The 27553-nt window shown below is 46.7% G+C and overlaps 1 protein-coding gene across 1 annotated transcript in view; it reads right to left on the bottom strand.

Moving 5' to 3' along the window:
- Window positions 1-27553, bottom strand: part of KIF9 (kinesin family member 9) — a 1188236-nt gene that overhangs the window by 610061 nt on the left and 550622 nt on the right. The window lies entirely within an intron of this gene.

The following is a 27553-nucleotide window of genomic DNA, read 5'->3' as shown; positions in this document are numbered from 1 at the left end:
TTATAGAGGTCTACGTGGAGAGCTCAAAGACGTTTTAGCCCAAGTAGTGAATCCCCCACAAGACTGTTCGGATTACATAGACTTGGTCGTTCAAATAGATCACAGGCTGCAGAACAGGAAGGCCGATCGTTCCAAGTTTGATGCTCGAGTATTTTCCAAACCGCCAACTCCTTCCAAAGGAGTAGACTCCGGGGAATCCATGCAAATAGGGGGTCTGAAAGGTCCTCTAACACAACGGGAGCGGGAAAGGAGGAAACAGTTGCAATTATGCCTATATTGCGGAAACTCAGGGCACTTTCTTCGAGACTGTCCGGTGAAACCTGCCAAGAAGGCAGTAGGAGCTGCAGTTACCAAAGTTACAAACTCTGAGCAGGGAAACGACCTCGCCCGACAAGAATAGAGGTCCTCTTGCCGAGCGTAAAAACCAGTTCCGTGACCTCGCATTTCGTGATACCTATGGTCCTCATTAGCCCTGATAATGCGGATCGATTACATGCAATTGAAGCTTACGTCGACAGCGGTGCCATCGGCAATTATGTGGATCATGAAATGGTTTTGAGGATGAATCTGACTCTTTGTCCCAAGGCTGTAAAGGACGTCATTACTACGGTGGATGGTACGGAGATAGCCTCTGGGCCAGTAACGCATACCACTCAAGAAGTGACGCTAGTAAGTCAAGATGGACACCATGAGAAGATCGTGTTCGATGTGATCAAGGCCCCTCAGTTTCAGATTATTCTAGGAATACCTTGGTTAGAGAAACACAATCCTCTGATCGATTGGCGAGCAAGAACGGTCCAGTTTCCAGAATGTGTCTCTACTTGTCACCCTCCACCTGGTGTTGCACTGGCCGCAATTTCTTCAGAGACTCCCCAGTTACCTCCCGAATACCTAGAATACCAAGATGTTTTCCGGAAGGATCAGGCTAACTCTCTACCTCCTCATAGGTCTTATGACTGCCAGATAGACCTGATACCTGGATCTACTCCTCCTTGTAGTAGAATTTATGCCCTCACCGAGCCTGAGAACCTGCACCTTCGACAATACCTGGATCAATACCTGGCAAATGGGTTTATTCGTCCTTCCAAGTCCCCTGCTTCTTCAGCTTTGTTCTTCGTTCCAAAAAAGGAAGGAGACCTTAGAACTTGTATCGATTATCGCTCCCTGAACCAGATCACCGTTAAGAATAGATATCCGTTACCTTTGATCCCTGAACTCCTGGACCAAGTCAGAAAAGCATGCATATATACAAAGCTGGATCTTAGAGGAGCTTACCACTTGGTACGAGTAAAAGAGGGCGATGAATGGAAGACGGCCTTCCGCACCAAGTATGGGCTATTTGAATATCAGGTCATGCCCTTCGGACTTTGCAATGCCCCGGCCGCCTTTCAATATTTTATGAACGATGTCCTCAGAGAGCTCATAGATGTATGTGTTGTTGTTTACATTGACAACATCCTCGTTTATTCTTCATCGGAATCTGAACATCGGAAACACGTGAAAATGGTCCTCGAAAGATTGCGTCAACACAAACTTTTCGCTAAGTTGGAAAAATGTGTTTTCAACGTGACTGAAGTTGAATTCTTGGGATTCATATTATCACCTGGCGGGGTGCGTATGGATTCAAAGAAGGTCGATGCAGTTCTCAAATGGCCATCACCATCCTCCGTAAAAGGTGTGCAAAGCATGTTAGGCTTCGCTAACTTTTACCGCAGGTTTATCCCCGAGTTCTCTCGAATAGTCCAGCCCATCACTGCCTTGTTAAAGAAAAACAAACGTTTTGAATGGTCTACCGAGGCGGAACAAGCTTTCCAGGATTTGAAGACTAAATTTATCTCTGCACCAATCTTAAAACATCCTCGCCCCGAACTCCCCTACATCGTGGAAACTGATGCTTCAAGCCTTGCCATGGGGGCAGTTCTATCACAAAAGGACCCGGTAACCAATCAGTTGCATCCCGTGGCATTTTGGTCCCGCAAATTCTCGCCTCCTGAAGTCAATTACACGATTACTGACAAGGAACTTCTGGCTATCAAGTCTGCCTTTAAGGCTTGGCGGCATTATCTGCTGGGGGCCCGACACACCGTTACTGTGATTACGGATCACCGAAACCTGCAATATTTGAAAACCGCAAAAGCCCAATCCTCTAGACAACTCCGTTGGGCATTATTCTTTGCCGAGTTTGACTTCATAATTACCTATCGACCAGGTACAAAGAACGGTAAAGCCGATGCCCTTTCTCGGATGGGAGTGGAAGAACACTTGATCAACCCTAAACCTGTACCAATCAGTCCCGAACAAAGAATTCTGGGTGTAATCGCCACAGAATCCATAGAGGAAGTTAAGGATAAAGCCAGGCAACTTGTAACTCCAGCAGATATACAGAATTGGCATCTGCAGGGAAAGGACTTTGCAGTAAAGGACAACTTATTGTATTTCCAAGAACGATTATACCTACCCAGCACAGATTTACAGAAAAAAGTAATCTCTTGTTATCACGACTCTTTAATGGAAGGTCATCCCGGTATAGCCAAGACCTCAGAAAAGATCAAGCGCTACTTCTGGTGGCCGTCTTGGAAAAAAGATATCAGAGACTTTATAATGTCCTGTGGAGTATGCGCCCAAAACAAGAGTCAAAAGGAAAAACCAGCAGGCCTCTTACGCCCTATTGACATCCCACCTCGCCCTTGGCATACGCTTTCTATGGACTTCATCACCGATCTACCTCCATGCTCCGGATACAATACGATTCTAGTAATCGTGGACTTATTCTCCAAGATGGCGCATTTCATTCCGTTCAAAGGCTTGCCAACAGCAGCAACTCTGGCCCGAGAATTTCTCGAAAACATCGTCCGACTGCACGGTTTTCCTTCGGTTCTAATTTCGGATCGAGGTAGTCAATTTATTTCTCATTTTTGGCGAAGTTGCTGTCGGTCGGCTCAAATTGATGTGAGACTATCGACCAGTCACCACACTCAGACCGACGGACAAACCGAGAGGACCAATCAAACTCTGGAACAGTATTTACGCTGCATGCTGCAACAAACTGAAAAAACTTGGAAAGATATCCTTTGGATAGCCGAGTATGCCTACAATAACTCTGTCCACTCGGGAACTGGGAAAACCCCGTTTTTTCTTTTGTACGGCAGTCACCCTCGAACCTCGGAGTTGGATCCCCTCCAAGATCTTGAAACACCAGCAGTAGACTACCTGCATTCTACAATCACCCAAGCCTTTAAGGAAGCTGTTTCTCACCTTCAAAGGGCTAAAGAACAATACAAGAAAGGAGCAGATCAACATCGGAAGGAAGCCCCTCACTATCAAGTAGGGGATCAAGTCTGGTTATCCACCAAATATCTATCTCTAAAAGGGCCACGCACATTCAACCCAAGATACCTTGGTCCCTATTCCATCACTACCATAGTAAACCCAGTAGCGGTCAAGTTGGACTTGCCCCCGCACATGAAGATACATCCGGTCTTCCACGTCTCTCTATTAAAACCCGTGCAACCTCAAACCCGACTAACCAAATCTCCAAAACCTATCCTAGTGGATGGAGAACTCGAGTTTGAAGTCAAAAGCATTCTGGACTCCAAGATCTCCAAATCTAAACTATTCTACCTAATTGACTGGAAAGGCTACGGCCCCCAAGAGAGATCCTGGGAACCTGCTGAATATGTCCACGCTCCTCGCCTAATCAAAAGATTTCACCGAACATTTCCTGACAAGCCAAAACCCCCGTAGAAGCGCGGTTTGGGAGGGGCCTTGAGGGGGGGTACTGTCATGATCTCTGCTTCCAAAAGGTCAGGGTTTTCCCAACTCCCTTGGAAGCAGATCCATAACCCAGGTTCCGAGTGCCAACCAGTCCCAATTGGGACCTTTTGGACCCAGTCCTGGCGCAAGTGGCACCAGGCTCATAAATATGCCCAGTCCCAGCGCTGGAAGCGCCGGGCTCATAATGCTTGGGTGGACTTACCTGCAGCAGACCATGCTGCTTACTTGCCTGCCAGTTGAGCCTCTGATCCTCTTCTGTTTGGAACTACTTTTCCTGTTGGGTGGGGCTGGAGCCACTCCCTAGATTTAGAACACTGGAACTCTTCTGGAAGGCAGGAACTCTTTTCTTACCAGGAACTCTTTTCTTACTTAGGCGTGGCTGTGGAAGGAGACACCTAAGCACTACAGGAGGCTATTTAAACCACACCCGGTGGATGAATCTTGCTTTGCGTTATTCTGCACTCTCTGCAGCAGGACGCTCATCGTGTCTTCTGCATCCAGTCCTGGGCCTAAGGAAAAAGGCTTACCATCCTGAATCCAGTCTTCAGCAACACCTATAAAGACAAGAAAGAACAGGTTAGCATTCCGGCATCTGAAAGGCAAAGGCTTACCATCCAGAATCCAGTCTTCAGCAACACCTATAAAGACAAGAAAGAACAGGTTAGCATTCCGGCTTCGGAAAGGCAAAGGCTTACCAACTCTTTGCACGCTCCGGAGGCCTTCGGCTCTGCATCCGCATCTGAAAGACAAAACAAGGTGCGTTTAAAGACATTGGGGAACTTTAATACTCACGTGCCATTACTCCTTTCCACATCTAATCCAGTGGGTATTCCGGCACCCTGCAGCCGCTCCGAACTCGTACCTGCAAAATAAAAAGACAGTTCGAGTGCATCGTGAAGCAGGCAACAAGCGCTTACTCACGTGCTTCCAGGCGCTTCTATTCATCACACGGGCTCCATCTTCAACTCACTTCAGCCCGTCATCCGCCATCGCCGGAAACCTGCAAAACAAGAGACATCAATACTAAAGACTTTAAAAAGACATTTGGATGACTCGAAACTTACCGTTCGTGCAGTAAACGACGGACAGCAGTCCTCTGAAGTCAAGAGGCCTGCGCTACCTATCCAGTGAAGAAACTGGCTACAGCACCCTGCCCCGAGGCAGATGGAGAGCTCGGCATTCACTTACCTAAGGTGAGAGCGTTAACCTTTGGGGTCTACAGGAGAGGAGAAGAGGAAAGAGATAGGGACACCCCAATAACCCCAGTTCATTAACCCCATATTTTCTATCTGCAGACATCTTACTCTACACGTCAGGCATACAGTGCACAGAGGTCCAGCCCAAAGAGCCAACCGGGTGCTACACATCACCTTTGAAGATACGGTAGTCGCCCAGTCAAGACCGGCGCCTCTGCGAGAATCAGGTGAGCGTTACATCTTTGAACACATCAGTGTCGTGCTGTCCTTTAAAGCTGACCTTAAAAATGGTAACCCTATGGCATAGAAGGCCCAAGATGTGTTATTAAGGTTATTGGAGATCTTTTAAAAAATTAAAAGGTGCCAGACCTGGGTGTCTTGTTTTCCCCATAACTATGGCATTCAACATCTTGTTGCTATAAAAAGTGTGAGGGCCAGAAGGGCATTTGGAAAAAGAGCTACATCATTATTCTCAGAAATGTATCCTAATCGACAGTATGCTGGATCATCGAAAATGGGTAAGCCTAGTATTGCTACAATACAGGATATACTCTCCAGGCAAACATTGATCAAAGCTGGGCATTCCCATCAAATGTGAAAGTAGGACCTTTTATTCCCTCAGCCCCTGCAACAAGTATCGGATCCATTAGAATATTGTTTATTGATTAGTGACGGATGACAATACACTCCAAATGTAAATTAAAGGTGTTTGTCCTGAATTTGGACCAATGTTGTCATAGGAATCCCCTTCCAGGTCTCATCTCTAAGCTGCGAAGTTGCTCCAATGCCAAGTCACCCTGCATTGTCTATAAGCAATTAATATTTTGTATGAACTGGAAATTAAACCCTTTGTCAAAGTAACTACCTGATGAGTATTTTCAAATAGTGTAGGCTGTCACAACACGCCCCATTTTTTATTGGATTGGTGAAATGCCCAATGTCTGCGCTGTATCTATTAGAACCTAGCCTCCTTTCTTAAGCCAAAGATTGCTTTACATTCCAAAAAGACCTTCATGATGTTGTTCTGGAAGAGATCTCTCAATTTGTGAAATTAGCCTTCTTTCCACCGGAGCTAAAGGTAGGATATGCAAGAGGGGTCTGAAAGGGAATGGAAAGGAAGTGATCCCTATGCCTCTACATACTTAAAATCACACCAAGAGGGTCAGCTTGAAAATGGAGATGACACAGAGGATCCTTTTTGGCCCTGTTGATCTTGGCAATGCATGGTTGCTTTCAGATGTTTGAGCACGCAACAGCATGCTCCATGAACCACAGCTTCTCAGAAAGCATTTGCATCCACTGAAAAGTATGTTCCTATTTACCCTGGGCTTCTTTCCTAGCCACGCAAATCGCATCTGGACTCTCTGCAGATATAGGAGGTCTTCCTTTGGAACCACAATCAGGAACATCTGAAATGTATAGAATAACCTTAGACGGCTATTTAGTTTAAGAACTGCGATTCTCCCCATACATGTGAAGATCTCCTTCCACCTATTTAGAACTTGTTTAATCTGATTGAATAAATGGGGTTAATCAGCCTAATGTAAAAAAGATAGCTTTGTTAATTAAAAGAATTCCTAGATATTTCAGTTATTTCAAGCATTTATTGGCCCACCTAAATGGTAGTTGCTTGTTCAAATCGCCCTTTCCCTTTTCGGATAGAGTCAGATCAAGCAGTTCATATTTTGATATCTTTACTTTGAAACCTGAAACTTTAGAAAATGATTGACTCTCCCCTATTACAGCTGGAAGAGACCTATCCACGCTTGTCAGTGCTAGTAAAATATTGTCTGCAAATAGGCACAATCTGTGCTTAGTATTCCCGCCACTTCACTCTGCTGATCTGCTCCCACTGTCTGACGTGAAAAGCTGAAGGCGCTAACACCATGGCAAATGGAAGCAGGGATAACGGGAACTCCTCCACTGGTGGAGTTATTTGTCCCTCCAGTTGTGAAATATTTAAGAGGACAGTAAAATGGGAAAGTGAAGATGTAAATATTTTGTCAAACAGGGAATTAAAGAGCCAGGGCCAAGGCTTTTGTTTAATTTAAGAGACTTCACAGCTCTAACGATCTCTTCCTTTGTTATAGGGCCTTCTAACTTCTCTCTCTACATTCTATTTAAAGTTGGAACCTGTAGTCCTTCGAGATATTTTTCCGGCAAATCAGATATCGGTAAAGCAGCTTTATGCAGAGAAGACTTTAATTTTGCGAAAGCAGTGAGTTTCTCTCTTCCATCCCCCACAACATGGCCATCTTTTTTTTTATATGTTGAATAAAAGCTGTGTTGGTCTTACCGTGTAACTGACTAATAGAGTTCGATATTTCAAGGCATACTCAAAAATATGCTGAGTGTCTTCCATCAGTGTGCTTTCCACTTTAGCCATAACAAGGGTGTTGAGTTGTGATCTAGCAGCAAGTAGCTGCCTCTGGAGTGTTGAGCAGATTTGCTTTATGTTGGCTTTCCAGATCTACTGCCTATTTTCCCTAATTTCCCCCTCAAAATCACTTCTAAGGTGCCCCAATTCATAATTAGAGGTGTCTCTGGACAGCGCTTACCTGCAAAGAAGTTAGTAATCGTATCCCAGATAGTTTGCAAGTATATCAGGTCAATTAGTAGGTAATTGTCTGAGCCCATTTCCCGTCTTAGCCTTCCTCCTTCCTGGTCGGCTATTCGCAGAGATGGGACCATGGTCGGACCTGGTGATTGGGACAATGTTGGCATTTGTAATGGTATGGCCCAGTATTTGAGAAAGGAAGATCATGTTGATGCAGGAAGTAGTGGGGTGCACACAAGAGTAGAAGGGAACATTCTTTGCCTCCAGATAGACCAGCCTTAGCTGTCAATCAGCCCCATGGAGCTGCATTTGGATTTTAATCTGGCTGACATTGCTTTCACCACTGTGGCAAATGTACACTTTGACTGATCCAGATACAAATAAGTTAGAATATTCATATCACCAGCCAGGATGGTTTCCGTCTTGCAGTGAGTCTCTAGTAATTTCAGACATTCTCTTTTCGGTTCGAAAATAGATGCACTTTATGCTAAGTGCCTCACCACCCAGAATAGCAGCCATTGTGGTCTGCCATTTCTTTTTCTAAAACAAATGCTGTTCTCTTAGACGTAGCACTGGCAAATAATTGGTGAGGAAACTTCCTGGAAAATAATCTGGATGTATCTGTTGTGAGGACCTATGTTTGCTGTAGTAAAACCATTTCAGGATTCAAAGATCTCAATTCTCTGTGCAGTAAGGCTTTCTTATGTGAGGCGTTCAAGTCTCTTAAGGTAATGGACCAAATCAGCATGATTTCTTATTCAGTTTATGATTATATCAAAAAGGACTCTGGATAGCGGCCCATTACCTTCATGACTCTTTCTACATATAATTTGACTGTATGTTAACACATGGTAATTTCCAACAACAAGATATGTCAAAAAAGAACTTTCAATGAAAAACCTACCCAATCCCATCCCACCTGCTTACTGGTCTTCTCAACAGAGAAAAACATTGAGTTAATCTATCCCCAGCACAAAAGTGTGGCCTACACTTATCAATCCCCTGCCTTACGCACTCCACGCCTAATTTGTTCCAACAAACAATTGTGTCCTAAACTCACTTACTGCAGAACTAACATAACTATCCCCCTGAACTCAGAGCCTCCCTGGGGGTTGGGGGTAGAGGGTGGCAGGGTGCTGCCAACAGGATCGATACCTAAAGAGAATTAACAGAAGATATTGATAGGCAACAGAGATAGGAGAGAAAAAAGAAAAAACACCCATGTATTATAGGAATTACTAACGTCAGTTTGCGGAACCTCCATGATATAGAATGAATAGTCCACGTTTTGGAGAGTTTGCTTGGGTTGCCAAGATGTACAATAGCTTAGTAAGAATTGTTGAAAACGGTCTATCAGTGACATTAAGTTCCTACCTCGCTCTGGCTCTTGCCGACTTTTGCAACCACTCCCTAGCAGCTGGCTCTTTCCCCTCTTCTCTCAAGCACCCCGGCTAAAGAAAGCCTTCAGCCGACCCCTCATGTACAGCCAACTACCGTCCTATCTCTACTACACCCTTCCTTGGGAAACTCCTGGAGAAAGTGGTCATCCCCCAATGGACCCAACAGACTTAGCTTGTTGGTTGTTTACATTACCATCAATCTGTATTCCAGCATCCAGAGGCACGGAAACTGCTCTCCTGAAAACCCGTGAAGAACTGCCCACAAATCTTGACTCTAATTCTCCTGCTGTTCTCATTCTCCTTGACCTCTCTTCCGCCTTTGACATGTTCAACGATTCTATCCTCATAAAGCGGCTCCAAGATACTCTTGGTATCTCAGACCGGGCACTGGATTGGTTGACCTCCTTCCTCACGGACCGCCCTTCGCAGGTGCTCCTGGGCTCCTTCTCCTCCTCCACCACTCCCTCTACATGTGGTGTTCACCAGGGTTCTATCCTCATACCTTGGCTTTTCAACATCTACCTTGCACATCTTGCTCACCTGATATCCGCTTTCTCTCCTTGTTTCCAGTATTACGCTGATGACACACAACTCTTCTTCAGGCTCCCCTCTACCTCCTCCTCTTCCTCCTCTATGATCCCTGACTGCTTGTCTACTATTCAGTCTTGGTTCACCACCCATGATCTCTGTCTCAATGCCATTAAGACCGAGATCCTTCCTATCGGGACAACTGTTCCCCGTTTCTCTCCTGCACTCTGGCCGCCCTCTAAGGGCTCACCTGCCTCTCCTTCCACTGAGGCCAGAAACCTTGGGGTCATCATTGAATACTCCCTCTCCTTTACTCCACACATCTTGGACCTTGCCAAGAAGACCCACTTTCAACTTCACCTCCTTAGGGTCATTCTTCCTTTCCTCACCTTCCACCAGAAGCTCAATTTCTCTAAAGCTCTGGTCCTCTCCAGGCTAGACTACTGTAACAACCTCTTCCTCAATCTGCCTCTTTCTTCGCTCCGTCCTCTTCAACTAATCCAGAATAGGGCTGCAAGACTTATACTTAGCCTTAAGCCCTGGGACCATATCTCTCCAGCTCTAAAATCTCTCCACTGGCTCCCCGTTGTTGCCAGGATCAAACTCAAGACCCTCTGCATCATCCACAAGGCCGGGCCTTAGACACAGCTACCTGAAACTCTCTCATCCTAAATACTCCCCTTCCAGATTACTTCGATCTTCTGGCTCCAACTCTCTGCTGAGAGCTGGGGCAGATCCCTCTCCTCAGCTCGCTCCCTAACATGGAACAGCCTCTCTCTCCCTCTCTCCCCATCTTGAACCGGACCACCTCAAGTTCTGCAAACAACTCAAGACCTTTCTCTTCTCCTCCTCCTTCCCTCTCATCCTCCCATGCTAACCATCCCCTCTGTCAATGGGATTGGCAGCCTGGCCCATCAAGAGTCCAATAGGGTCCTGGCCAGCTGCCCAAACGCTCCCAGCACCCACCCTGCACTGCCCTCTGTGCCCACACCCGCCTGTCGGGTGGTTTGCCCCCGCTGTGCACTTACCTGTCAGTCGGTGGACCTCCCCCTTTGCCTGAGATGTTTCCACCCATGGCACTTCCTCCCCTAGGGGACCCTAACAGCACTTACCCCCACCCCACACCCTTTTCCCCCCTCTTTCTTCACTGCACTTGCATGTTCTGAATGTCACAAGATCTAATAGGCCCGTTGTTCGTTTCTATTTATTCATTGTCAATTTCATTGTTTATTTGCTCCCTTGTTCCCTTTTCTTCTGCTTTGTGGTGCTTTGAAACACTGGCCCTCATTACGAGTCCGTCGGTAACCAAGGCGGTAAAACCGCCTGGTTACCGCGGACTTGTATTACCATTCCGCCTCCGTGATTCCCGGAATTACCGAGGCATTACAACCCAGGTGTCCAGGGAATTCTGGAGGCGGAATGGTGTAAATCCCCATTCCCATTGAGTCCTATGGGACTCAATGGGAATGGGGATCATGGAAACACCGGCATCATCTCGTGATGGTGCCGGTGTTTCCTCGTCCGCCTGCAGGCGGGCGGTGGTAAACCCGCCAGGTCAGACCTGGCGGGAACGCCACCTCCCGCCTGCAGGACTCGGGATCGGGCGGTCCGGAATTAACAGTGGCGGCGGGTTTGCCGCCACTGTTATTTCCAGACCGCCCGACCTGTAACGAGGCCCATTGTGTCTCTTTTTCTGGCCTCTATCCTCTATCCTCACTTCTCAATTGTTATTTTCTCTTTGGGCCTCATTACGAGTTTGCCGGTAGCCATGCCACTATTGGCGGCATGGCTGCCTCCAAAACCGGGTCCGGGTCCAGGTTCCCTGAATGGGGAATTACCGGGCCATTCCGAGTTCGGAGGGCCCAGTAATTCCTCTCTCAAGGAACCCGGGCCCGGACCTTACCCATTCCCATTTGAGCCCCCATAGGTCTCAATGGGAATGGAAGCGGGAGCTAACAACGGGCCGATTACGACCGGCCCGTTGTTAGCTCCCTGGTCTCATCGCGGGACCCGGTAATGGGGACCTCGTAATCAGGCGGAATGGGAATAACGGGTCCGCATCCATTAGCGGACCCCGTTAACCCATTCCGCCTGACTCGTAATGAGACCCTTTGTGTTAGAAGTTGTGTATTTTAACATATCTCTGGGAGGAGCGAAGCAGTCTGTTTTCCTGGGATCCTCCATGTGGGTTCTGTCTATAGCATAGATGGTGTCCAGTGGAACTCTCAATATGAAGGCAAACAGAGGCCTTGGCTGTTCCCAACCGGCAAAGTGCCCCATCTGGACGGTTGGTAAATTATATCTCAACAGCAATCAATTTGGGGCCTCAGAAAGTCTTATGTCCAAGTAAGGATGTTTTGACCTAAGAGTTCACTACTGTTGATGGATCTGACTGGTTTCTGGCTTATTTCTATAAAGTTCATAAAGGGATGAATATATCAGCATCATTGCCCATTTTGGAAACATATAAAGCATACTTGACAAATTCTCATCAAGAAGCAGTCATATTAACGGCTGGAGATTGTAATATCCAAGTAGTTAGTGGTATGGGACAGGGCCCTTTAGATTTAGAGGAAGACTTACCATGGGGATACCTCCAGCAGTGTCATCAAGGCCCAAAGGCTGTTCCAAGTGTGTAGCCTTTAACCTGTTTTTGGTAGAACATGGGTTTCGGGTGGTGAGAATTGAATTGGGCTCGCCAGCAATAGATACATGTAGAGGCGATCATGGCAGTTCCATAACTGATTACTTTATAATTAACATACAGCAAAAAAAGAAAATGATAAAAGACATACATGTTTGTAAATGAGATGAAGGAGATCATAATTCCTTATTATTGTCTCTTTCGTCTGGACATAAAGAAGCCCCAGGTTCAATTGATGAAAAAGGGTGCAATGTCTAAAAGACATAGGATTAAATGGAAAAGGATTGGCCTCCCTGCTTGTTATGGCCAGGGTATAAAGAGAGTCTCCTCTCTTTTATTGTAGTGCCTAAAAGAGATATAATCCATATTGCGTCAGGATTGCATTTGAAAAGATTGACATAAATTTCTCTCTCATTCTTTCAAAATATGGCCCCCAAAAAGGGACTAAAGTGGACTAAGTGTGGCCTAAAAGGGAGCAAAGGAGGCGAGGAAACAACTGTGGGAAGCGCTCAGGTCACGCCCTAGAAATAGTCAATTGGTAATCGGAAAAATGCAGGAATATGAACACATGTGCTAAAAAAGGAAGCAACAAATAGGACAAAAGCCTGAGAGGGCATAGTGGAGGTAGTGGAGAAAAAAGATACCAGGAATTTTTGACTGATGGTGGCCAAGAGCACTTATCCCAATGCCAACATTGCTATTGAAACAAACATGCAAGCTGTGACCTTGGTTGTACACTTTGCTGACATCTTTGCTAAGATGATATTGTAAACGGTGGGGAGGGAGTGTTCAGGGATGTTGCTATCCAGCATAGTGTGTTATGGTATTGTCGCTTTAAATTTGGCTACCAAGACATTAAAAAGGGGAAAATGGGGTAAATACCCAGGGCCGAACCTTTTCACAACAGATCTATATTGTTCCAACATTGAACTGTGGGCCTCTTTTCTATGTAACCTGTTTAATGCAATCCCATAGACCTCTGTCGCCTCTCAAACCAGGTAATGTTTGATTATTGTTCTGATATATAAGAAGGGGGACAAATCATTGCCCGGCCGGTATCACCCGATTTCACTACTACATACATCTTTTATGATCATGCGCAGGTTAGTTCAGGAACTTCTTGAATTGGATGAATTTGAATAACATTTTAGGGGAGACACACCTGGGATTTCAGGACGGAAATGGCACAGAAGCAGGTACTAAGCCTTTTGCTTTTAATAAAGAAATATACAATGCAGCAGGAACTACTATCTACTTGGGTTTTATGAACCTGTCAACTGTGTTTGACTTGATGGATAGAGAGCAGTTGTGGACCATCCTGGAAGATTTGGGTATTCTGGCTGGTTTACTGAAACTCATAGTTCTGCTATATTCTGACACAGAATGTGTTGTCAGATGTAAGTCGAGGGATGTTGCACACTGACATTTGAGTCAACAAGAGGTCTACGGAAGGTGTGTATGGTGGCACTGATTTTTTGTAATCTATACATAAATGGGCTACAAACAAAAGTGGAGGAGTCCACCCATGACGTCCCACGGTTGGGGAAAAGAAGATTGACACTTTTGGGATATGCAGATGTCGTTGTCCCCATGGCAAGGACACCCAGGGCGCTACCGTTATTACTTGATGATTATGTGGGTGTTATGTCAGGAAGCACACTGAAAGTGAATGTAAATTAATCGTGCATACTGGTGATGGGGAAAGATCAATATCAGTCTTACATTTACATGGTGAATGGAGCCCCATTAGAAAAAGTAAAAGCTTTTGATTACCTAGGAATACACTTCTCAATGTGTGGCCTTGACAAAGCCCACATAGATAGACAGGCATCACAAATGCTCTAGGCTACAGCCGCTGTATTTCTTTTAGCAAATCTCAACCAGAGGCGCTAATGTTTAAGGTCTATAACACCAAGTCCTGTATGATAGTGGTGTATGGAGATGACATCTGGGGGACAGAGCCAGCATCTAAGATACAAACTATTTAAACACATTTTGTAGAATGCTGTTATCACTACCACAGGGAGCCCGATGAGATCGGTTATATTGAGGACCAGTGTTTTATGGTTGTATACTAATTGACCTTTTCACAATGGACCTCGGGAGAATTGACCTAATTCAAAAGGTCAATTAGGACATATATGCGGGGGGAAACCCCCCCCGCAAACCCACCATCTAATCCAAAACCCCCTGCAAACCCCCACCCAATCCCCTTATATTATTTATAATGCAAAACCAACCCAATACATATATAAAATAACTTAAAATAATATAAAGGTCAATTGTGCAGAAGGTCAATTAGGACCACTATAATTAGGTCAATTGTGCAAAAGGTCAATTGTAAAAGGTCAATCTGGGTAATACCGTGTTTTATGGCCCTGACTGTTATTGGTTTTCGATTTGGGTTAACCCACGCGCCACCTTGTAAAGAGAAATAATTGTAGACATTGTGACAAATCCTTTGATGTCATCACTTCTCCCCAAAGGGGAGCCTCTTCCCATGAGGTCAGGGTGGTGAGGCTGCTACCCAATAGGATCTCATGGGGAGAGACTCACCCTCTGGGGACAAGGACGTACATCTAGGGAGAATGCGCTATGATACCCCATAGCTAGCATCATATAAAAATGTTCCTACCCTATGACCTACACTTCTATACCACCCACCTCTATATATGTCTGGAAGACTGAATTTACAACATTCACTGAGACGAGGGATTGTTAGGGATGATCTAACAAGGACTTCCTTGAGATGTACTGGGGCGAGGAGGTGGTGCGGAGCACTGTAGAGCACTTGGAGGAATGTGAATGAGCATTCTAGTTATCAGTGGTCCTTCCGAATAAAGACAAAGGAAGGAATTAACCAATTGTCAATCCCTCACTGGAGGAACCGAGAATGAGACAGCGGTTTGGTGTGGGAAGAAGAGGCTGATGACAAGGATGCAGAGAGAAAAGGTGTCCAAACGCAGTCCTACAGTGACGGACCGGGCGCGAAGCTGGCAGAGCAGAGGTCCAGGCAAGTGCAGTTGAAGGAAGACACGCCACCTGCAAGGGACCAACAACTACAGAGGTGCGTAGCATGCTAGAGAGCCGGGAAGCTATGCCAGACCCAAAGACACAGATGGAGACGATCCTGAGACCGACCAGGAGATACCGGGTTCCACTCTAAAGTGACAGGGGATACCGGAACAGTTGGTGGGAGTGCAAAAGGGTTGCAGAGGCAACAGGAGGGGAACCAAAGAAAAGTTTCCCAAAACAGGGGAAAGAAGGAAAGTCCCCATAGTATATCAAAGGATACTAATAATCATGCAGAAGAAAGCATAGATAAGAGGGTCTGGGTCTCTCAACCAAAGAGGAAGATCATTGCCAGTCATCTGCCAAGTACTGCTATGAGGAAAAGATGTGCGCCAAGTCTGCCAGAAGAAAAACCAAGAGAAACACAGGTCTGGGACCCACACCCACAAAAGAAGATCAACATAATTCATCTTCTTCATGGAAGTATCTGGTAGGAGAGTGAATCAGGTCTTTCAAACAGCAAATCAGAGGAAAGCTTGAGTTTGGGTTCCACAACTCCAAAGAGAATACCATAAGACATCTTCTTCGAGGCAGCACCCAGCAGGATAGTCAACCAGGTCTGCCATACTGAACATAGTGCATGAAAAGCCAGGGCAAGGGACTCATTCCCCCATGGTGCTGTGAACTGTGAAGGATAGTGTATGAAAAGCAAGGGGAAGGGAGTCATTCCCCCTGGTGCTGTGGGCAGCGAAACATAGTGTTTGAAAAGCCAGGAGAAGGGAGTCATTCCCCCTGGTGCTGTGAACTGTGAAACAAAGCCTGAGAAAAGGCCTGGGGAAGTGAGTCATTCCCCTGGCATTGTGAAAATACTCAGACACCTGGAGAAGGGAGGCATTCTCCAGGATACCAATGGTGAAGAAAAAACTATGGGCAAAGCGCACTGTTGATATGTGAACTAGAACTTAACCTTTTGAATTTGAACTGAGAATGTTACTGCATTTTAACATTTCAACCTGGAACTTTGTTTTGTGCCTTGGAAAGGGATTGAGACCTGGGGAACTGAGTCAATCCCTCGGGTAAAGATCCCACCAAAGACTTAGAACTGTGATCCGTTGTCCAGAAGAAGGGAACCAATCTTCTGGACCAAGAAGATCCTCTACTTCATTAGTTTAGTTATAAGTGTAAGGGACATAAATATGGTTTTGACACAGGATGGTGGACTCTTGATTTATATAGACATCCTGACTGAATCCTTAGTAACTTATTTGAGGTTGGGAAACCCCTTGTAGAGTTAGGGAGGGATAGGTTTTCTCTTTTACTTCTGGTAAAATAAAGGTTTATGCCAACAACCATGCCACCTGTCTGTCAGGCTCCTACTACTGAACACTTAAAACATCTTGCCGCATATTGGGGCTAGTAAAATTCAGTGAATATCCCATGTGCAAACATCACTTGAGTCAGTCAATGGGGGTCATTCCGACCCTGGCGGTAGGGGGTTAACAGCACCGGTAAGGATGCTGGTGCCGTTAACCCTCTACCGCCACATTCCGAGATCCCTTAGCGGGTCCCACCAGGAATGGCTGGTCCAACCAGTCGCCCTTAGTGGGACCCGTTAAGGGACCATGGAGCTAATAACGGGCCTGCAATTTGCGGGCCCGTTATTAGCTCCTTCCCCATTCCCATTGAGCCTTATGGGGGCTCAAAAGGGAATGGGGAATAGTTTTCTGAATGGGGACTTACCGGGTCCTCCAAGGTTGGAATGACCCGGTAAATCCCCATTCTGAGACCCCGGACCCGGGTTTGGAGTTCCGGGTTCCAAACTCGGAATGACCTCCAATGTCTTCCATTGGTTTGTAAAGCCTGAGTTAGTTATTAGACAAAGGGCCTCATTACGACTTTGGAGGTAGCTATGCCCTTAATAAGGGCATGGCTGCCTCCAAAATCGTGTCCGGGTCTGGGTTCCCTGAATGGGGAAATACCGGGCCATTCCGAGTATGGAGGATCCCGGTATTTCCTCCTTCAGAGAACCCGGGCCCGGTCCTTCCCCATTCCCATTGAGCCCTACAGGGCTCAATGGGAATGGGGAGGGAGCTAACAACGGGCCCATTACGAACGGGCTCGTTGTTAGCTCCCTGGTCCCCTCGCGGGACCCGCTATGGACGTCTGGAAAAACCAGACGTCCAGAGCGGGTCCTGCGAGGGGACCTCGTAATAGTGCGGAGTGGGTTTAACAGCGCCGGCACCATTACCGGCGCCGTTAAACCCATTCCGCACATGTTGTAATGAGGCCCAAAGCCTCTAAAGGGAAGGTGAAGACACCTTTATTCAATGTCCTGCAAGAACGTAGAGATAACAAGGAACTAAAACAATTTTCAAATAGGGCACATGTCCAGGATGTCATCTCAAGTAGATTGAAACCCTATCTGGAATGGTGCCCAGAGATTGCACAGCATAAGAAACTAGTGCTAATTAGATTTAATCTCATGAAACTCAATTCAGTTGTTTGTACCTGAAGGTTTAAGGGATCAAGAGTAAGACTCAGACACAGTGGCATGTTAAGTGTTGGCTATAGACATTTATCAGAACGTAATAAGAGGGGTTGGGGAGAATCCTTTCTATCCCTAACTCTACGAGTGGTTTCCCTGTCTCAACAAAACTAAGGAACGTCTGTGTCAGGATGTCAAATAAAAGAGCATCCTCTGCCCAGTGTCCAAAAGCCTAAACTGACCCTTACATGCTAAACTGAATATCATGTGTAAAAGGGGATCTCTGTAAGATATGTACTTGTAGCGTTCTTTCGAAGTTCCAACATATAACGCTGTAAGGTGCAGAAAAGAAAAGGAATAAACTTCCACCAGGAAAGGGGGTTTCCTTCCCCTAGATTTCTTCTGGTGGTTTGAATGTTCATTTATCACAGTTCAAGTTTGTTCAAGGAGGACGATTCTTCCCTTGAATCTCCTTCAAACTCACAGTTTACGATTCCACAATTTCAAGGAGGGGTTTTGACCCCTGAGCTTTCTCAATCCTTTTCCTACCCCTGGTATACTGTCCTGCCAGGGTATTGCGACTTCCTTATCCTGTCCTTAAAGGAGGTATGGTTCTTATATTTTGTATTGGTTATAACCCCTGGTTTATAACCCCTGGTTCCTTATTCCTGTCCTTAAAAGCGGTATGGTTCTTACATTTTGTATTGGTTATCACCCCCGGTTTACTCTCCTGCCAGGGGATCCCAACCTTGTTTCTTGGATGCTGGTCCCTGACTTGCACAGTGCCTGGTTCACTATCTTGCCAGGGCTTTTCCAATCTCCATTTACTCTTTCTTTCATCCAGGTAATAATGCTTCTCCGGTACTGGGTCACTGACCCTTTCTTAGCAAAGTTCGTATTTGTATCAATTCCTCTTTGCAAGTATTGGGTCACTGGCCCTTTCTTAACAATGTTCACATTCATATCAATTCCTCTTTTCAATCATTGGGTCACCAACCCTTTCTTGACAATGTTCGCATTTGTGTCAATTCCTCCAATTACTTCAATTGGTCTCTCTTGTGCTGCCAACAGTACGCAGTATTTGCCCTGAAACACCCCGGTATCCCATTCGCTCTCCTTGGGCTTACCAGTCTTCACCGGTGGCTTTGGCATTCCCTGCGTCTTTCCATCTTCTTCCCTTTTGGTCCGCTGATTGGGAGTGTGTTCCATTAGCTGCTTGGTTCCTGCTTTCCCTTCCTCTGCTTCTGGCGGCCCCAGCTGCCTGTGGCAATCGTGCAGTGGTCTTCTCTCGTCTCGGTCTCTCTGCATGCCGTTCCTGTCAGCCTCTGTGTTGGCTCATGCATTCTGCTTGCCTCCGGTGTCCCAACCAGTATCATAACAGGTTGGATTCGGCTGCAGTCTGTCTCTCTCTCATATTCTGTTCAGCTGTGTTCGTGGTAAACTTCCCAGCATTGGTTAGCAGTTTCCAAAGACTAGAACATGTTTTTTTCTTACCACTTCTGGTCATCCTCAACACTCCATCCCTCTTCCTCGTCTCAGTAGCATGTGGGGTGGGGGAGTAAGTACAAGGTTGTTGGCAAAGAAAACCTGGGAATCCTCTATCCACATTACAATAGACCATACAGGTATGTTGCAAAGGCACATGGGTGGCATTGAGAATTACAGCTGAAGGATGATCTGGTACTTTTCTGCCTCTCTAGAGTTTGCCCTCTGCTACGTGGTCCTCCCGCAGATAGCCACTCCCAGGGTCAGAGTCAGGTAGCTTCTGCCATTCCCTGGTTAAGTAAGAGAAGCTTCCCCCCCAGAGAATCAGTGACAAGGTTGCTAGATTCGTCAGAAAGGGTTTAGGGCCAACAGTGGCTGTTGTCCCTTTTGCTCAGCGGAGTTGGAACCTCTTTGCCATTTCCTTTTCTTCTGCCCAGTCTATAAATATATACGTAAGAGAAACATAATACTGGTGCTGAGACGAAGAGGTTTTTGTCAGTTCAGGCCCACCTTGATTCATTGCCCCATGATGCAAGACCGAATGATATCTTCAGCACTGGATCAGTATGACCACTTCTGGTCATCCTCAACACTCCATCCCTCTTCCTCGTCTCAGTAGCATGTGGGGTGGGGGAGTAAGTACAAGGTTGTTGGCAAAGAAAACCTGGGAATCCTCTATCCACATTACAATAGACCATACAGGTATGTTGCAAAGGCACATGGGTGGCATTGAGAATTACAGCTGAAGGATGATCTGGTACTTTTCTGCCTCTCTAGAGTTTGCCCTCTGCTACGTGGTCCTCCCACAGATAGCCACTCCCAGGGTCAGAGTCAGGTAGCTTCTGCCATTCCCTGGTTAAGTAAGAGAAGCTTCCCCCCCAGAGAATCAGTGACAAGGTTGCTAGATTCGTCAGAAAGGGTTTAGGGCCAACAGTGGCTGTTGTCCCTTTTGCTCAGCGGAGTTGGAACCTCTTTGCCATTTCCTTTTCTTCTGCCCAGTCTATAAATATATACATAAGAGAAACATAATACTGGTGCTGAGACGAAGAGGTTTTTGTCAGTTCAGGCCCACCTTGATTCATTGCCCCATGATGCAAGACCGAATGATATCTTCAGCACTGGATCAGTATACAAAGAGGGCATTGGGTCTACGGAAAAGCCTCATGAAGGATCTTTGGAGTTTAGAACAAGATTAACCGAAAATCTAGGTTTTTATTTTTATACATATTTATAAACTTGTGGTGTATTATTTATTTGTCTATGTTTGCTACACTAAGCCTGATTATTAACTTTAGGGAATATGGAGACTGTTTTATCTAACTAATGTATTATCTCATTTACAATTTCTTACCCCAGAAGCGAAGAATTTCATATTGTTTGTCATGTATCTTTTTTGCTTGCTCTATCTTATTTTGTGTGCTTATGATTGTTGTAATCGCAATCAAATAAACTTGAACTTAAGGGGAGGCTCAGAATAACTGGACAAGCACTATCTGGTAGGTTATATTGGCTGATCCAGGGACCTCAAAGCTTGCTTCTTAACTAGGATTCCCTAGGCTCTAGTCCCCTTCATTGAGGAAAAGGAGTGAGCCAGGGATGGATTAGAGTCAGCTGCCCAAGTGCTCTTCCCTGGTCTTTTAGCCAAAAAAGGGCTCCCCTTCAATGGGCCCTGATACCACAGGTCTTGGTCTCAGTCCTCTCTACTCATGTCTCCCTCACCATCCAGGCTCTCCTCTTTTTGGGCTTGAGGTTTCTGAAACTTCAACCCCACCAGGTTATACCCTTGCCTGCTAATGGGCTGGGGAGTCAGTGGTCCACACCCTTTTTGTCCTCCTCCCCTGTATCACATACCGGGTGGTGGCAGCCAGACTCCATGGATCTTCCAGCCCTATCAGACAGCCTAACACATGTGACTCCACCTTTCTTTTGAGATCCCATACAGGGATTCTACAAAAGGCTAATGATTAAGAAAGTCCATATTTGTCTTTTTCTATTTCACACAGTAAAAGAGTGGAGTGGAAGATTAATTGGAAATGCTTACAATTTAGATAATACTTCAGAGACTCCATTGCCCACTTGATCGCCAAAGACTTTAACTCTAAGCTAGTGTAGTTTTATTCCCTTAGGAATCATTTCTGACTGATGTACAGGAATGGCTGCTCAAAGCCACTTCACTTCTGACAGTGCCCAGATGCACAACGGAAGCATCAGTTTGAAGTGTAAATTGTTGCGAAAAGACAGCTATTTTTCTGGGAAAAAAACAGCCATGTTGTGCTAGACCCTTCAGGTAGACGGTTCATTTTTTTGAAGGCTTCATGACTCGGACTAGGCCAGAGCAACAATCAATTTGGTTGAGGGCGCTAGATGGCCGACCAAGATGGCGGCTCCCCACTGAGCTGCGTGAAGCTCCAAATGAATCCTGTCAAATCGCGGCTCCAATGGTTGGTAATTGGCTCGCATTATAAGCCAAAAACTCTGCAGGAAGATGACACCTTACGCAGTTCCTGAATTGGCCCCTCCGACTCGGATGGCGGCAGCAACAGAGACCGGGAGAAGCGGCATCTGAGCATCTAGGCCGCGAGGCAGCAGCCCAGCAACACCGAGCGGTGTCCCTCAAATACAAGGAGCAGGGCAGCGAAGTGCCAGACGCCGCAAGCAACTGACCACACCCGCGGCTGGGGGTGCATCATCCGAGGAGGGAGACCAACACCGAGGCGTCCCGAGATTGCAGGGGTGAGAGGGGCCTGTCGGACGGCAAAAGTGTAACCCGGGTCCCACTGATGCCGCTGGCGGCCGGCGGATGAAAGACCACCCCGCAGGCCGTCCATCGGCCAGACGGTAAGAGCGGCGGCAGCGGGGGAGTGCTGTGGCATGGGGGTCGCCTTACTCACCACCCTCGCCCCCCGGTCATGGCCGAAGCGGGCCCATAAGACTGAGGCCCGGACAGACCGGGCAAGCACATTCCACAACCGGCCCCATAGGCCCTGCGGCGCGGCACGCAACTTCCATCCGGAACATTCCACAGCGAACGCTCCTTTTCTCCCACAGCCAGCCCATTCGCGCTGGGACCTGAAAACACACAGCCCGGACGCCAACACTCACTGCACCCTGTGACCGTACGACAGACCCGGGGGAAGGCGGTATCGGTCCTGGGCCATCTCGACACCATCAGACACCGTCCAGCACCGGCCCCAACAGCAAAGGCCCAGTGCTAATCAACACGAGGCACCAGACTAGCATTACAACATTAGCTCTCACAAAACACTACCAAGAGTGGCGGCGACAACATATGTGTGGGGAAGATCGAGATAGCGAGCCATGGGAACGTCACTAGTCACTGAAGAGTGCTGGAGCAACCACAAAGCATAACTGCAACTAGCCATCACAACCCTACAGCTGACCCATGGCTGATGCCCCTGAACGCAGAGGTGTGCATCAATTCTTGCTCTCTCTTGCCCTGAGCGCCACAAGCAGCAGAGGTACAACCAGTCCCGGAGTGTTCAACGCGAGCACAGCGCGGAGACCACCAGCAGCTCAACTCTCAATCCTCTTATCCTCCATCATGGGGAAAACAGACAAGGCACAGCGTAAACTTAACTATGAGCAAGGGCCCTCCTCTAGGACACCTAAACCAGTCAGCAGGCCGAACTCGCCTACACAAAACATATCTCAAGAAGAAGAACCTCCTCAACCCTTTGACATCAGAGAGATCCTACTCGAATTAAAAACCGGAATAGGCAATCTTGACTGCAAGATTGATACGCTATCCTCCAAGGTAGACCGGCTACAACACCGTCTGGACAAGCATGAAGATAGACTAGATGCAGTCGAAAAAAGAATCTCCACCCTTGATGACGACTCAACCTCACTAATCGCCAGAGTGTCCACGCTAGAGGGCCAGATGAAGATAGTGAGCGCAAAGAATGAGGACCTAGAAGGACGCTTACGCAGGAATAACATCAGACTGGTCGGGGTCAGAGAGCAACAACTAAGAACAAAAATGGAAGACCATGTTGAAAAACTTTGCACCAAACTCTTTGGAATCGAGGCGCTATCTCAAATGTTCGTGGTGGAGAGGGCCCATAGAAAACCGACCACTAAACACATCCCGAGAACAGCCCCACGACCAATCATTGCCAAACTACTTAATTATAAGGACTGGGACACAATCTTAAGACTCGCCAGAGAAAAAGGAGACCTCCAGTTCGACGGCGATAGCATCCAAATATACCCAGACTTTTCCCCGGCTGTTCAGGCACAAAGGAGGTCCTTCGCAGGAATCAAGCATCGGCTGCAGGATAACCAACTGACATATTCAATGATTTTCCTGGCAAAACTCTGCATCCAACACGACGGGAAAACTCAATTCTTTAATTCACCCGAGGAGGCCAGCACCTTCCTTGACAAAATTGGCTGAAGACCCCCCAATAATAATCCACGACCACCGCCGAGAGAGCAAGCTAGAAGAAATCCACCATGAAATCAAAATATGATGCGGAGCAATCCGCTGCCAACGCTAGCACTACCACCAAAGGAACATCATTCTGCACTGTGAGGGGAGCTTATTTCCTTGGAAGGCCACTAATGCCCCAAGCACAGCCCTGTTAATGTTTTTAGTTGGTGGGAAGGGAATTACTTCGGGCCAGTTGGAGGTTGCCCGAGCATGGGAAACTTTTATGCAACTGCAGTGGGAAGACGCCTCTCGGACCAGGTCCCCCCACCTCCTAATCTCCAACCACCAACAGTTACAACGATGCACACTACAAAGCAAGACCCAACAAAGCTCTCATCGCGTTCCACCAGATCAAGGTCACCAATTCTTGTGAGCACCAAGACCCAATATCATCGATACCATAGCAGCGATTCGGCAAATTCAAGATAGCCACGTGGAACATCAGAGGGGGTAACATACCAACGAAAACCTGCAAAATCCTCCAGCACCTAAAGAAGTACAAAATTGACGGGGCCCTAATACAAGAACTCCACTTCCTTCCAGAGTCAGAACACCGATGGGCTCGTGAATGGGGGTGTCATAGATACTTCTCCTCATACTCCTCATACGCCAGAGTGGTAGCAATCCTAATAGATAAAAGAGCCAACTTCAGTTTAATAAAGTTCGAAAAAGACTTGGGAGGCAGAGCACTCCTCGTGAGAGGGATCCTGGCAGGCAAGGAGGTGATCTTTGCGAATTCCTATGGCCCCAATGTCGACGGCTTGGACAACTTCAACTGGATTCAATCACATCTTGGAAGGTCAGGCCCGGCAACAATCATCTGGGGAGCCGATCTGAACACAAAACTGAATCCCCAAATGGACAAATCACACATTGCGAACCTAAAACCGTCTAAAGCAAGCCTCCAGGGGTTGCCGAAATCTGTCAAGCGGTTGATCTGATAGACATATGGAGACACACCAACTGGGAAGCCAGGGAATACACTTTTCACTCGACAGTCCACAACACGAGCACACGCATTGACTATCTCCTTGTGTCCACAGATAGCCCTTTCCAGTGGGGGACAAGCCAAATCCTTCCGAGAACCCTATCCGATCATTCCATGGTGATGCTCGAGTTCGACCTCCCTAACAACAAACAAAACCCACCCCACTGGAGATTCAAACCGGGTTCAATGTCAGATCTGCTGTTTGTGACTGAACTCCGGCAGGAGATCACCACCTTCTTGGAGATTAACCAAAATTCGGTCGACTCATCTGGTTCACTTTGGGAAACGCTGAAATGTTACATTAGAGGAGTGTGTATAGCAAAAGAGAATGGGATCCTTAAACTGATAAAACTGGAGCTGACCACCAGTGAAAGCTGACTGAAAGGACTCGAGCGAGCCTCCTCAGACGACCCCCACATCCAGGCAGAACTCAAAGAAGAGCTTCTGAAGTTCGAGGCCGCGGCTGAACGTGAACTCAAATTCCTTGGTCACAGACACCGGATCCATCAATATGGAGAAGGCCAGAAGCCAGGAGCCCTCCTGGCTCGCTTAGTAGCCCTGGACAGGAAGCCCACCTGCGTAGAAAGAGTATGCAATGCTGAAGGTACACTGGTGCACACACAAGAGTAGATTGTCGACACCTTTCACTCATTTTACCAGAACCTATATAGCTCCCAACTCACCACACGGCCGAAACTTTGCAAGACTATTTGAATGACATAGAACTCTATTGGTTAGAACATGATCTCCGTGAACCCCTGAACGCGCCCATTTCACTGGAAGAGATTCCAGATGCCATAAAAAAACTCCCCAGCACCAAAGGTCTGGGCTCCAACGGCCTCACGGGAGAATTCTATAAAGCCTTTGCAGCCACAGTGGCCCCGCTCCTCTTTCGCGTATACGAAGAAGCGCTAGAATGTGGGGTATTACCACCAACCCTACGTGAGGCAAATATTATCCATCTACACAAAGACGGCAAACCCGAAGAGTGTGCCTCTTACAGGCCGATCTCATTAATTAACCTCGACAATAAAATTCTAGCAAAAATACTAACAGCAAGACTACTGCCCCTCATGCCCGGCTTGGTGTTAGGAGACCAGGCAGGTTTTGTGCCTGGGACGGAACACGTCTTTCGGCATAAGAAGACTATTCAGAGTAATGGAAGCTCTTGATCCAACATGTCAAGCAGCAGCGGTCCTGCTCGACGTAGAAAAGGCCTTCGACTCAGTGGCCCTACCTATTTGCAGTATTGCAACGTCTGGGCCTAGGGAACTATTTTAATAAACTAATCTCCCTACTATACAATAACCCACAATCCTCCATCATCTTAAGTACCTCTAAATCGGCGTACATAAACTTACAACGGGGGACCAGACAAGGATGCCCGCTTTCAGCACTAATAGTTGCATTGGCCATGGAACCACTAACCTCCGGGCTGCGTTCCTGACAACTCCATAGAGGCATCACGCTAGGTTCCCACAAATTGGTGGTCTCACTGTACGCCAATGACGTAATACTCTATATCCACAATCCCCATGAGAACCTGAACCCCATTATGCGCGAGGTCATTCAATTCGGGGCCATATCAGGCTTAAAGATTAACCAATCCAAATCTGTAATATTCCCCCTGACGCGAGACACTAAACACTTCAGTGATGATTACGGACTCAAATGGGAATACTCCTATGTACGATATCTTGGTATTTTCATGTCCCTCAACCACCAAGACATATATAGAGACAACTACGAGAGTACTCTGGGATCACTCCAAGATCGAATACATAGATGGAAAACCCTCCCACTGACACTATGAGGTAGAGCCTCGTTGGTCAAAATGGTGATTCTCCCGAAACTTCTCTACCTATTTGTCAATATACCCATGCTATTACCGCTATCCTTTTTCAAAAGAGTGAAGAGTCTAATCCTAGAACTCCTGTGGAAGGGTAAACCGGCACGGGTAGCATACACGACACTCATACTGCCAACATCCCAAAGAGGCCTCGCGCTTCCGGATCTAGAGCGATACTACTGGGCAGCCCAGGCACAGTACCTCATCCATTGGTACACCACTCACTTCATTCGACCCCATGTACAAGTAGAATGCGCCCTTGCATCCCCCAATCTGTTGAGAGCAGTAAATATCGGCCACCTGACGGTCCCACACAACACAATCAATGTGGTGCTATCCACATATGCTATCTGGAAGAAGATAGCGTGGAAATGCGACATACAAACCAGATTCTCCCCTCCCCTGCCAATCAAATTCATACCTGGAGTCCCCCTCACCACAGAAAAAGTATTTCACCAGTGGGTATACAAACTACACATACAATCCATAGGAGACCTATTCCCTGAAAATGTGTTCATGACGCTCCAGATAGCTAGGGAGAAAGGAGGCAATACTTCCCTCGACACATTCATATACTTCAGGCTACGTCACAACCTGCAAACATTGTTCCCAACATTTCCCCAACAACCGCCCACACGGCCCCTTCTACACGGTGTGATGCAAGCAAAAGGGGAAGGCAGACTGGTCTCCTTAATATACAAATCCCTACTAACAGACACCATAAACACAGACGTTCACACAAAAACACGTTGGGAGAGTTCACTGCAGACCACAATACCTGAAGACGACTGGGCATACATCTTCGGCAAACACAAAAAGTGGCACTGAACACATGTTTTAAGCAAATCCACTTCAATTTTCTGCACCAAACCTACTATACACCAGCCAAGAAATGCAGACAGCAACCTGAATCCCAAGCCACATGTGAGAGATGTGATGAACCGGCAGCTGACTTTCTACTATAGACAACAGCTGTGATCATCAGGGAAGATCCAGCACCCATTCCAGCCATGGCCCTTCTAGGGCTGTGTGATATTTCTAATCTCACGTACAATAAAAATGAGACTTCAGCCTCTAGGTAGTTTGTTTGGACTGAAAGAGAGCCCAATTCTTTTATTAACCAAATATGTTTCTTATTTTCTTTTTTTTTTTTTTTTTCCAGATAAATCATGTAAAGGATAC

The sequence above is a fragment of the Ambystoma mexicanum genome, chromosome 2p (assembly GCF_040938575.1).
Source record: "Ambystoma mexicanum isolate Mex_15411 chromosome 2p, UKY_AmexF1_1, whole genome shotgun sequence".
Taxonomy (NCBI): Eukaryota; Metazoa; Chordata; class Amphibia; order Caudata; family Ambystomatidae; genus Ambystoma; species Ambystoma mexicanum.
The sequence above is the reverse complement of the archived record's forward strand: the minus strand, read 5'-3'. Positions and strand labels throughout refer to the sequence as shown.